Raw genomic sequence first — 12,094 nt, 5'->3', positions numbered from 1 at the left:
ATGCAGTGCATCGTGACATCCAGGGAGAACCACAACCTCCTTTATACCAGCCTGAACTGTTCCTGGAAGCTAGGGTAGCTGCCTCTTTTTAAGTGGACCGCAGTGCATTGCACTGGTCCTCCTGATTACTGCATTTTTTACTCTTTACTTTACTTTTTACTATTATTTACTAAACTGAGAATTCAAAGAGAATATCAAATTCAAAGTAAAAATAACCGAAATGGAGACGTTCTCTAACTTTCACAGTTGCTCATTGAAGTGAGAATTGTCAGGAATTCAATGTGGATTTAAAATTTTAGACCAAAATAGATGAACTAGTAGCATAAGCAGCCTTGGGGAATTGTTCCAATTCAGCTACTTGTGCCTTAAATGTAAAGTTCACTTTGAATTCCAAACAATCCTCACTTTAGTAAATAACTCTAAGGGAACTATGAATTGTTAGATATTCAAAATATATCTCACTTGTTAGGACCAAATATCTCACAGTTCGCAGTTTAGAGAATGACCCAGAATGTGTCACAGTGCTCTGTCTGCAGTAAGCCTGTGTGTCTATATTTGGATTCTATCAACATATAGTTACGATTTATGATATGTATATGTACAAATTACACAAACACAGTCTCACATCAAAGGAAACAAGTCAGATCTCTGAGAATAATTATAAAAATGGTATCAGTTTGAGATTATCACCCCACTCATTATCAATCAAGGTAAATGGTAGACTAGACTGAGGATAAGAGTCTGTCTCCTCTAATATTAGTTTATCACTTCCCCAGCCAATTAATATATTTAAAACTGATAAAACCAGGCCAACATGTCAGCACAAGTCCAAACTAAACTATTAGTGTAATCGTGACAGTCACATGTCATTCAGAGTCCAGGGCAGATGAACAATTGTATTCAGTGCATCACTGAAAACACACCCACTCCTGTATGACACACTGGTCACAATCGTAACACGTCGTCTACAGAGCATACTGTCAGTATGATGCATACACTGGATTTGATTTTCCTGCTGTTGACCCAGTCCTAGTCCCCAGTTGACTTTTCAGCTAAGGAAGCCCATTCTATTTCGGTACCCCAGCTCTAACTGATCACACTATGCAGGGCGGTTGGTTTATTGATATTTACAATATACATAGGGATCTTGCAATAGGAAACAAGTTTAGGTTTTAGTGTATATTGTCAGACCCCCCCTCCCAACACACCCGTCAAGTAATGGAAAGGCTAAATTCTGTTAAGATGGATCATAATCTAACCACCTTGTACATTGCAAGGAAGCCACGAAGTTTACTTCTGCATACAACTTTATCCTTACACCCGCCTTATTAGAGACCCCACCTATTACATACTCCCTTTGATAAGCTTATGAACAATGAATGGCTGTATGCCCATGTAATGCTCATACATTCCAGTAGACGCTAATATCAGATCAATTTTTGCTTTCAAATTGACCGGGTCAATACACGTGGAACCGCCTTCTCCAAGGCTTCTTTGACTTCCCAACAGTGTTCTCTGCATGCCATGGTACGCCTTACCCTGCCGTCATGGACTTCCAGTTGTGGTTCCACTCTCCTACGGTATGTGGATGATCTCCTCCTCTATAGTCCCAGCTCCAAGTCTGTCAGGAGGACACACCTTGTTCTTACTGACTCACCTGCAGTAGGTCACAAGGTCTCATACAAAAAACTGCAATTCTGCTTCTTAGATGTCTTATTTTCCTGTTGTCCCAGGGTGAACAGCTCTTTGCTCCAGACCGTATAAGACTATCACGCAACTCCCTAAACCCCACCACAAGGCTGACATGCGGCCATTTCTTTGGAAGGTTACCTACTGCAGACAATGGATACATGACTGTTCCCACTATAACCACATCCTCAGGGAAAGTAACTACAGGAGGCCCCAGAGACTATTCAGTGGACAAATGACTTGCTTGAAGCATACAAGACTTTAAAAAATTATTTGTGCTCTGCTTCAGCACTGGTTCTACAAATTACCACAAGCTTTTTCACGTTTTGTACTGAGGGTGGTGTGACTGCTTCTGGGGTTATGGCACAGTAACAAGGCATGGGATATCATCACGTTGCTTATTATTCAAAAGTGTTGCCTACTTTTGTACAGGGTATGCCTGCTTGTCTAAGAGTTGTTGCTGCAAATGCCATGTTGGTTGAGGCTGCACAAACAATTGTATTATCACACACACTCATCTTACACAACCTCACAACTCAGCTCTCTAGATTTCAGGTCTGCATGGTCACGGCAATCCTCCAGGTTTCCCACATCTAGGGAGGGTTTTGGATTTTCCTGGCCCCAGATGTACTGGGTAGATACAGTACCTCTAAGTGGCATTATCTTTTTATTTCCGTGTTTATTCTTTCAGAATAAAAGGGGGGATTTAGAGGGTTAAAGTCTGTTAAGAAGAATATTGAGCTAACAACCTTGTCCATTGCAAGGACGTCACGCATCCTAGTTCTCCATATGATCCTATCCTTATACCCCTTTTATTAGAGACCCCACCTATCACATGACCCTTATATAAGCTTAGGAACCATGAATGGCTGTATACCCATATCAGACTCTTTGCACAAACCTTTTTATGTTGTTAAGTAATAGTTGTCAATATTTAATTGGTAATTAATGAAACTCCCCCTAGACTCCCCTTTATTGCTAGGTTTCCTGCCAAGGTCACAGCTGATGTCTTATCCAGTGCTTCAACCGCAGAATTAACCCCTACACTGCCACATCAGCCTACAACACTGCCGGGGTTATTCAAAAAAGTGAGAATTGTGAATTTAAAGCAAATGTAAAGAGAATGAGAGCAAAAAGGAAAAGAGGACTGTCCCTCAATAATGAAAGGTATCTTAGGATGGGGGGGGCGTGCTTGACTTCCGGCGTAGACGGACGCATGGAGTGAGTGCTCCGTTTGTAGAGCCAAGTGAAGCGTGGAATGTATCGCTAAAAGTTTTTTTTCGTTTAGCTAAAGCTAAAGCTAAAGCCCTCTGGATACGAACCCTCCTATCTGTTAAACTCCTAGCTACTCTAACCGCTCATTGCTACACTGCCGACCTTCTTTTACGTTAAAGAAGCTTTAACTCACGAGCATAAGCCTGCCACAAGCTGGTCGGAGTGCAGATGAGGAGAGCTGAGAAGCTGAGGAGAGCTGCTGCGAGCTGCTGCGAGCTGCTGCGAGACCGGAGGCTGGAGCCGTATGATTTAGCTACTTCAACCGCTCACTGATACACCCCCGGTTTTTCTATCACTATCGCTAAAGCAGCTTTAACTCACAAGTACAAGCCTGTTAAAAGCCTGTCACTGCCTGTCACAAGCCTACACGAGTGCAGCCGAGGGGAGCTGAGGGGAGTTGAGGAGAGCGGCTGCGAGACCGGAGACCGGAGACCGAAGGCTAGAGTCCTATGATTTAGGTAACTCATACAGCACTTGTTACATTGCTACTTTGCTACACGCTTGCCTGCTTGCTTGCTTGCTACATTACAACACTGCTGTAACAGTGCTCATTGCCCACTGCTGCATTGCTACACTGCTAAATTGTTACATTGTTGCAGCGCCTGGGACGTTTGAGAGATATTTGGGAGAACTTGTAGAACTGTAACTGTATCAAAACTGTAACAAAAAAAAAAAAAAAAGGGGGAAACAAACAGGAAAAAGGAGAGAGAAAAGGGGAGAGAGGGAAAAGAGAAAGGAGAGAGGGGGGAAGGGAAGAGAAAAAGAAAAAAAAAAAAAAAAACTAACAAAACTAAACATGTCTCCAGCTAAGCAAACAAAACTAACTGATACAACTAGGTATAGTAAAAGGGAACGCCAAAAACAATCTCAAGATGATACCCTGGAGGACTCCCAGCCCAGAACACAGTCTCCGGATTCAGAGAGTCAGCAGGAGGGTCAGACGGAGGGCTCGATTAACCCATGTAAGGTACAAAATAGCTTGGAGGATGGGCAAGTGACTAAAGAGTATTTGAAGCAAATATTACAGGAGCTGAGGGTTACTATCCGAGAAGATTTTACCACCATTACATCAACGCTACATCGAGAATTGGCAGAAATAGGTGATCGCACTGACCGCCTAGAGAGGGGGACAGAAGAGCTACGTGTTGAACATAACAAGGTGATAGATAAACTCAATAAGTTGGAGGAAGAGAACGCCAAATTGTGGCATAAATTAGCAGAAGGGGAAGACCGATCCCGCCGAAATAACATAAGGTTTCGTGGGGTAGCGGAGTCTGTTAAAGGGGACCAAATTCAGTCCTATATTATGAACATGTGTTTGGCTCTTGTACCCGCACTAAACGACAGCATGTGGGAACTGGACAGGGCACATCGGCTGCCGAGACCAAGCCGCCTCACAGCAGAAATCCCAAGGGATATAATTGTGCGATTTCACCATTATAAATCCAAAGAGGCGCTTATGAAAGCAACAAGAGAGATCTCAACGCTACCTCCACCGTACAGTGCAATATCACTATTTGCAGATTTATCAGCTTCAACTTTGGCCAGGCGGAGAGAGTTCTCATATATTACTAAACAACTACGTGATCATAAAATGGAGTACAGATGGGGCTTTCCGCCTAAGCTGTTGGTTTGGAACAACAGCAAAATGACCACTATTAAGGATGTGGAGGAAGGCTTGGCTACCTTAAAGGATTGGGGCATAGAGTTAACTCAGAATGCTGAAGAAAATAGAGGGATATCAGCTATACATAAATCCCTGTACCAGCCATCGCTGCAAAAAATTCGACAGGATTGGATAGTGGCTGAGAAGACCTCTCGCCAGTCATCTCCGCAACCTCCTTAAGGGTAGAAGACCTCAGCCTGGATACTGACGCTGCTATTTTTGCTGTTTCCTACATATGCTGCTAGTTTTGGTCACCTAATCACTATAAATATCTAAAAGGAAATTGGGAACTCTCTGGAGCTGTACTAAGTGAGGGTCTGAAGGCTGCGAAAAATGATAGTCTGAGTAACCTAAGTAATTTTGTTAGATGTTAATTCTGGATCCAATTGTTAAGTGGACGTTAGTTTAGCAGTCTGGAAAAAAAATGTTTTTTTTTTTTTGTTTGTGTTTTTGTTTTTGTGTTTTTTTTTTTTTTAAGCTTATATCACTAAAATATATTTGTTAGTTAATTTCTTTGTGAAATAAGATTATAGGCCGTTAGGAAAATAAATTGTACCTGCATTGATAAATCTGTCAACTTAGTGTGGTAAAGCTGTCAAGTTAACATGCTAATTCAGGATTATATTATATCTTATAATGTTTTACTATGAGGAAAGCAGCAAGTCAGACTAAGGGACTATATATTGATTACAGTTTACTTACTAAATTTACTTACTAAGTAGTAGGCTGACAGGAACTAAATCACTTTTTTACTTTTACTTATTTTTAAATATATATATATATATATTTTTTGGTTATCAGACAATTTAATATAAGCGAAATATTGATTGTATTTAGCTGTGTTTTGTTACAAGGATATTGAGGTGCCCTTTTTTTTTTTTCTCTCTTTTTTTTTAAAGCAGGGGATAAGAACAGTAGATACACTAGATAGAAATGATACTGATATAGCGATAAGCAGCATTGATAGAATAGATTAAGGCTCAAGAACGGGATCGTTCCACACAACCCCCCTTAAGGGACGCTTGAAGGGATGGTTTCCCTTGCGCCCCAAAAATTATTCTCATTTCTGGGAATTTGTGTAAATATTTCCTATTTTATTCATTTTCATTTAGTTTTTTATTTATATTTTCAATCTAAATTTTTTAAGATTTTGCTGTTTAAACTTCCCTTCTTGTTTTTTTGTTTCTGTGTAAGGTCTATAGTGAGATTAAAAATATGTAACTGGGTGAGGAAAAAAGTAAAAAAGGATAGAGGTAAGCTAAAACCTTTTTGTCAAAATAAGTACAGAAAAGACTTTATCTATAGAGATATCTCTGACCACTAGTGGTTAAAGCAAATAAGAAATTTAGTTTGGAGTATGGTTTACTACTTTAAATGTATGTCTATGAATGTCAATGGGCTAAATAGCCCGTTTAAGAGACGGGTAGCAATACAGGAGATAAATAACTCTAAAGCATCAATAATATGCTTTCAAGAAACACATTTTTGTATAAGAAATGCTCCAACTTTCAAACCTACAAGGTACCCGCAAATATATCACGCCCTTTCACCTCATAAAACAAAAGGGGTCGCTATAATGTTTCACGAGGATTGGTTATTTAATCAGGAGTTAATATACAAGGATAGGCAAGGTAGACTACTGATAGTGGTTGGAAATTTAAATGGAGTACAAATAACAGTAGCCTCGATATATGCCCCGAATAACTCACAAATCTCTTTTTTGAGTAGAGCATTTTCCAAAATCAAGGCATTGTGTAAAGGTCAAACTATAATCTGTGGAGATTTCAATTGTACAATAGACCCAAATATGGACATAAAGAGAAGTAATGGCAAGAACCCACTACATCAGACTACCCTCTTGAGCTTAAAATTTTCTAAACTTATTAACTCATATGATTTGTATGACACATGGCGCTGTTTATATCCAGGCGAGAAAGACTATACTTTTTATTCAAATGTCCATAGCACTTATTCTAGGATAGATATGTGCTTAGTGGATAAAATATCATTACTGAATGTCACTGAGACAAAAATAGGAATCAGAACCTGGTCAGATCATGCTCCACTTGTCATTACTTTTAAAGCACAATTTGCAGCTAGGGGCAGAACTATATGGCGACTCAATGAATCTCTTTTAAATGAAACAAATTTAGTTTCCAAAATTCGTACAACAATTAGATTCTTTTACAACGACCATATTCATGACCCCTCCAGTATTGTAACAAAGTGGGTGACACTTAAGGCAGTTCTTAGAGGATTATTTATACAAGCAGGTTCGATAAGGAAGAAGAAGGCAGTGGAAGCTAAAGGGAACCTACTTAATAAGCTCAGTGAACTAGAGAAAGCAAATAAATTAAACCCCACAAAAATGCTAACAAAGCAAATAGCAAGTACTAAACAAGCACTGCAAGAGGAGTCTATAAATATAATGGAGAGACAAATGAGAAAACTTAAACAGACCCATTATTTACAGGGTAATAAGGCTGGCAAACTATTAGCGAGTAAATTAAAGACACAATACCTACAGACTAAAATACCATTTTTGTTAGACTCAAATGGTACAAAACTGTATAATCCACAAGAAGTAGTAGATGAGTTGGCTTCTTTTTACCACAAATTATATAATTTAAAATTGGACATAACGTTGCATCAGCCTACAAAAGAGGAAATATCTACCTTTCTTAACGAGGTTAATATTCCTAGATTATCCGACCAACAAATTAGGGTTCTTTGTGAACAAATTTCAGAAAATGAAGTAAGAAAGGCGATATATGCACTTCCTAAAAATAAAGCTCCGGGTCCAGATGGGTTTCCAAACAACTTTTACTTAACGTTTGAAACCCAACTTACACCACACCTTACAAACTTATTTAATCAACTCAAGATCCCTGGGTCTTTACCAGAAGAAATGCTTCTGGCACACATAATCACTTTGCCTAAACCAGGCAAAGTTCCTAACGAGAGTGTTAATTTAAGACCTATATCTTTATTAAACACGGACATTAAAATATATGCAAAGATTTTAGCCATGCGAATCAAGCCTATGTTATTTGATTTGATCTCACCGGAGCAATCGGGGTTTGTCCCATCAAGACAACCAGGAGACAATACTCGCCATTTTCTAAATTTAATCACTTGGGGACAAACTAATAACCAAAGGGGTATATTATTAGCCCTTGACGCTGAGAAAGCGTTTGACCGCCTAAATTGGTCTTACATGCAAGACGTTTTGATAAGAATGGGGTTTCCTATAGCTTTTTTGAGTAATTTAATGACCCTTTATTCTAAACCTACGGCCAAAATATATAATTCTGGCTTTCTGTCCAGATCATTCCAAATAACAAATGGATCTAGGCAAGGTTGCCCATTATCACCATTGATTTTTATTCTTTGTATGGAGCCCTTAATAAGATATATTAAATCTCAGGAAGCTATTAAAGGTGTGATTACGCCAATAGGTGAACAAAAAATTGCTTTATTTGATGTCCTTTTATTCTTATCAGACCCAGAATCATCAATTCCACAGTTACTCACCACACTGGAAAGATTTGGACAAATATCATATTACAAAAATAATTCTAAAAAATCACAGGCGTTGGTTCTAGGACTCCCAATAGATATTACACAACGATTAAAAGCGATATATCCGTTTGACTGGCGCAAAACATCTATCTCTTATTTAGGCATTAAACTCCCTACAACACATAAGTTGATAATAAAAGAAAATCATCTACCACTTATACATAAACTGGACTATCAACTTAAAACATGGGAGAATAAAGAAATATCTTGGTTGGGCCGTATACAAACAATAAAAATGATGATTTTGCCACATATTCTTTATCTTTTTCGCACACTGCCAATTACTATCCCAAATACTATACTTCGGAAGTTTCAGCTATTGATTAATGCACATATATGGAAAAGGAAACCACCAAGAATTGCGCAAGACCAACTGTGGCTTCCATTTGTTAAAGGCGGTTTAGGAATCCCAAATGTTAGAATTTATTATAAGGCTACTATACTTGCCCAAGGCCTTTCAACTTTAGAAAGGGCTTCCTGCCCGCTATGGCTACCATTAGAAAGCTTTCAGTTCCCACAAAGCTCACTAACCTCTATTCTCTGGTCGGGGACTAAAGTACATAATAAGGCAGTAGACTTGCTTCCATCTACAAAAATTCTTTTGCATATATGGAGAGAGTCCATCTCTAAATTTTCTTTAGGACAAGACGTATTATTTGCAGCACCCTTGCAGACTCTCTCTGCTTTTACCTCAGACTTGCAGCTAGATTACTGGATACAGTTAGGGGTACGCTATATATGGTTATTATATAATGATTCAGGTATGAAATCATTTCCGGACTTGGTTAAAGAATATTCTTTACCACCTAGGGAAATATTTACATACCTACGAATTAGGAACATTCTGCAAATAAATAAAATTCAAAAAATCGAGCGATTAACACCATTTGCTCTAAAATGTACAGGGAGATTGCCTAATACTAGAGCTTTGTCCTTTTGCTACAATATTCTTTTGACACAAGAGGAACCTAAGAAACAGGAATATGCTCTAAAATGGGAAAGAGATTTGAAGGAATCATTCCCGACAGCAAGTTGGTTTCAGGCATTAAGGATAACTAAAGGGGTTTCTAGTAGTCTTAACCATTGGGAAGCCTATTGCAAGATTATTATGCGATGGTACTGGGTGCCAGCTAAATTAGCATATATTTTCAAGGGGACGAGCAATTTATGTTGGAGATGTTTAAAACACGAGGGGTCTCTATTACATATTTTTTGGTCATGCCCTAGTATTATCAAATTATGGGAGGAGATTGACAATTTTTTTAGGGTAGCATTGAAGGTTAATATTCCATTTAAACCAGAGTGCTTTTTACTTCATATATTTCCCACACAGCTTCGTGAAGAAAAATTTATGATTATTCATTGTCTAACTGCAACAAAAATTTCAATAGCCCATAAATGGAAATACAAACAAGCACCAACAATAGCAGAGGTCTTGTGCAGATTTGATTCCTTTAGCATCTATGAAAAAATGGCAAGCCGATTAAAAGGTAGAGAAGACCTATATAAGCGAAGATGGCACCAGTGGTTGGAGATAAGAGACCAATATGCATCAGTGCTAAATAATGGCAAATAGACCTTACTTTTTACTTTTTGTGTGTTGTTTTTTTTTTTTTTTCTCTTTTCTCTTTTTTCTTTTTTTTTCCTCTGGGAGTGCATTACATTCAGAAGGGTGGAAAAAGGAGAAGGTATAACAGCATAGTAAGATGTTGATATTACTATTACTGTATATGGGCTGTGTTAAATGTTATGCATGTTTCCAATTTTCCCTTGTCTTTTTTCTGTATCCCAGTTTGATGCTTCAGGGTCATATGATAATGACCGTTGTTATCAACATAAAACTTAAATAAAAATAAAAATAAGATATTTAAAAAAAAAAAAAAAAGAAAGGTATCTTAGAAAATACTTTAATAAATCGAACTAAAAACACACACAAAAAGACTGACAGAGTTACTGTTCACTACTGCCTCAATGATGGATAATTGGGGCAGAAAAAGTGACTGCAACTGCACATACTAAGTGTACACAGACGGAAAGGTGGTGAACAAACAAATTGGACACTAATAGGGCAAAAAAGTCTAAACAGTAGTTAAGTAAAAATGTCCCTGCAGTAATGGCTGCACGATAGCCTTGTACCAGTTGCCCAGGGTGAACTTAATATTCGGATACTAATACCATGTAACAAAATAAATGGTAAAAGTAAGAACAAATTGGCTACAGTGTGCTATGTATAACCCTGCAAATCCAGGAGTACGGGTGCCTCGTGGGACCTGGAGAAAACTGCAAGGTAGTAACTGCTGAAAAGAAAAAGTTGCCCAGCATAAAAGAAATATATACATAAGCTAATATCCCCCTAGGGAATACCCCTGTGTTGAAAAAAATGTGTGTATACAACAGGGTCCCAATAGGTGTATCGGAGGATATAGCCAAGAAACAGCACGTTGCTAACAGGAGATGGGCATGATATCGGTCTAAGCCAGAGGTAGGCAACCTACGGCACTAGTGCCATGCACGGCACTTGAGGTGTTTTTGCACGGCACTCAAGGCTGCTAGAGACAAATAGGCTCTGGCCTATCAGGAGTCCCAGTAAAACTTCAGATATATGGTAATCCGAAAAGGTGGTGAAGGACAATCCTCAATTTATGCATTGCAGCACGTAGAGGAAGTGATCTCAGATCACTTCCTCACAGCACTTGTGAATAGGAATCCACACTGTAGTAGAGCAGCTCGCAGTTGCTGTTGCAGCTCCTGTCCTTGACATGTACCTGGCCGGTCTGGTCCCCACTGGAACCCAGGGAATCCACCCAGACTGCTAGATATACACAGGAATGTAGAATCCTGCATTCCTGTGTAATCCCCAATACAAATAGTACGGACAGCCCACACACAAACATACACATATAATCTGCACAAACGCTGGCCTCAACTATTTCTAACCCCCGGCTGGTAATCCGCACACTAAGGAGGCCCGTGCACAAAGGGCCACCCGGTGGGCTTCTGTCAGCAGGGTCCCGGTGGCGCACTGAGGCGCTTTAACAGCACGAGCGGGCCCCTTGCTTTTTGGCAACAGGCTGGGAGGAAGTGACGGCCGTGCATCACTTCATCCCACAAAGAGAGGAGCGTGCGGGAAAGAAGAGTAGGCAGAGTGGAGGGGGGCTGGCCGAGAGAGCCAGACCCCCAACTCCAAACACCTTCAGCCACCAGCAGGAAAGGTAGGAAACTGGAGGGTGGGTTTAAAAGTGTAATTTTTGTGTGTGTCAGTATATCTGTATGTGTGTCAGTATGTCTGTCAGTGTGTGTGTTAGTATGTCTGAGTGTGTCAGTTTGTCAGTGTGTCTGTGTGTGTGTGTGTCAGTATATCTGTGTATGTGTAAGTAGGTGTGTGTGTTAGTATGTCTGTGTGTGTCAGTAAATCTGTGTCAGTATATCTGTGTGTGTGTTTCAGTGTGTATATATCTCTGTGTGCGTGTATATGTGCATACAGGGAGTGCAGAATTATTAGGCAAATGAGTATTTTGACCACATCATCCTCTTTATGCATGTTGTCTTACTCCAAGCTGTATAGGCTCGAAAGCCTACTACCAATTAAGCATATCAGGTGATGTGGTCTAATGACATCAACACCCTATATCAGGTGTGCATAATTATTAGGCAACTTCCTTTCCTTTGGCAAAATGGGTCAAAAGAAGGACTTGACAGGCTCAGAAAAGTCAAAAATAGTGAGATATCTTGCAGAGGGATGCAGCACTCTTAAAATTGCAAAGCTTCTGAAGCGTGATCATCGAACAATCAAGCGTTCAAAATAGTCAACAGGGTCGCAAGAAGCGTGTGGAAAAACCAAGGCGCAAAATAACTGCCCATGAACTGAGAAAAGTCAAGCGT

This window comes from Pelobates fuscus, chromosome 4, assembly GCF_036172605.1.
Source record: "Pelobates fuscus isolate aPelFus1 chromosome 4, aPelFus1.pri, whole genome shotgun sequence".
Taxonomy (NCBI): Eukaryota; Metazoa; Chordata; class Amphibia; order Anura; family Pelobatidae; genus Pelobates; species Pelobates fuscus.
Note: the sequence above shows the minus strand (reverse complement) of the source record.